The sequence below is a fragment of the Buceros rhinoceros genome, unplaced genomic scaffold, assembly GCF_000710305.1.
Source record: "Buceros rhinoceros silvestris isolate BGI_N320 unplaced genomic scaffold, ASM71030v1 scaffold40647, whole genome shotgun sequence".
NCBI classification, from domain to species: domain Eukaryota; kingdom Metazoa; phylum Chordata; class Aves; order Bucerotiformes; family Bucerotidae; genus Buceros; species Buceros rhinoceros.
This window is the reverse complement of record NW_010421149.1, coordinates 21,532-23,258: the sequence shown is the minus strand read 5'-3', so window position 1 is coordinate 23,258 and position 1,727 is coordinate 21,532.

Below are 1,727 nucleotides of genomic sequence, written 5' to 3'. Positions count from 1 at the left end.
GGTGCGGGTTTGCTCAGGTCTCTGCGGTGTGCCAGATCCAACCCGCCCTCCTCCTGTTATGGCTCCCCACCCATCGATTGGTACTTACTCACTTGCAGGCAGCACGAGTGAAGCCTGGCCTGGCTACCAGATCATTACACCATTTACAGGACACTACAGAGAGAGGAAGAAACTCCCTCCAGCTCATCTGTGCTTGCCCCCGCTTGCGCAAGGATGAAACCACCTTTCTGCCACCTGGCCCATGCCTTGATGAGCCCTTCAAGGGCAAGCACAAGGTTTTGCTGCCAAAGCAAAACCACGGTGGGAAGCAACTTCTCCCCCCAAACAACAGAGCGTATCAAGCCCAGCTGGAAATGACAAGTGACCCACTGCCTCAGTGTCCTCCCAGCTGAGCTGGCACAGGCTCCTGCTCTGCCTCTTGGGAGGTTTTATCTTAAATCTACACCACTGCAAGTGCCCATGTTCCAGTTAAAGTTTAATAAAAGCAGATTCAACTGGAAGTGGAAAATAAATAGACTAAACTCAGCCCCCATCAAGCCCTGCGGTGTGCAGGGAGACAAGGGTCTGAAACCTCAGGTTAGTGGGAGCTTTCCAGCACGCGCATTTATCACTGGGGTTGAAGAAGCTGTTTTGGTTTGTAGTTTTCTTTTCAGACACTTAACTCTGCCAAATTCCTCCCCTAGTATGACAAGGCAGCTAAGGAGGGCGGTGGGGGCTGAGACTTTTGGGCCTCCCACCCCTGTCTCTGCTGTACGCAGCTCCCAGCTGCAAACCACACCAGTAGCAGCCCTGGGTGGCTGCAGGGACCCTGGAGCTGGTCCCCAGCCCGGTGGGGTTTGACAAGCCCCTTTTGCTGCCCCAAAACAATGGTCAGTGCCAAGGAAACCATGAGAGCCTGGCACATGCCCCAGCCTGGCCCACCGCAGCCAAAAAACAAAAAAACAACCCAAAGAAATGGGGCTCCAGCCCCAAAACTCCAGGAATCAGAGACACATGCTTCACCCTGTCCCTGCCTGTGTCAGGGGATTCACCAGCAGCCAGAGCAGAATGGGGCGAGGGAGGGTGTTAAACCCCGCAGGACCCCCGGAGGCAGCAAAAGCTGGGGCAGAGGGGTCTCAGCCCATGTTATGCGCTCAGCTCTTAGTGGGGGGTGTGAAGTGCTCAACTGTGAGAGCATCAGGGACGGTGCTGGCTGCCACAATCGCTCTTAATTAACACGTTGTGAAGACATTCCTTACCATAAAAAGCCAAGGAGCTTGTGGAGCGTTCCCCAGCGCTGCGCAGCATCGGACAAGACTCAGACGCTTGAGGGCAGCCCAGAGGGGGGCAAGTGGCTCCCCCCGCTCCCACCCCAAGGAAGGGGTGGCTCTGGCTGAAGCGTGCTCCTGTTCCCTGGCTGCCACAATGGTTGCTCAGGGAGGCTGAGAGACGATCCACCTCCCCACCACGTTCATTCCCTGCGGCGGGGAGAGGCGGGTGGTGCGGGAACAGTCAGAGCCAGGGGAGTGGGAGGCTGGATGGCCCCGCTTTCTCTGCAGCTCAGGAAAAGGAGGGTCTTGGATTCCCACCTAAGAACCATACACCTGGGAACAGCAGAAGCTCCCTTCCTCCCCTGGGGTACTCCCCACCTCTGGCTCCTCCTTGCTGCAGGGCTGCCACCAAGCCAGACTCTCAGGCCCCAGCAGCCTCTTACCCCTACTTCCTTCCTCCAGATGTGGCCAGGGCCT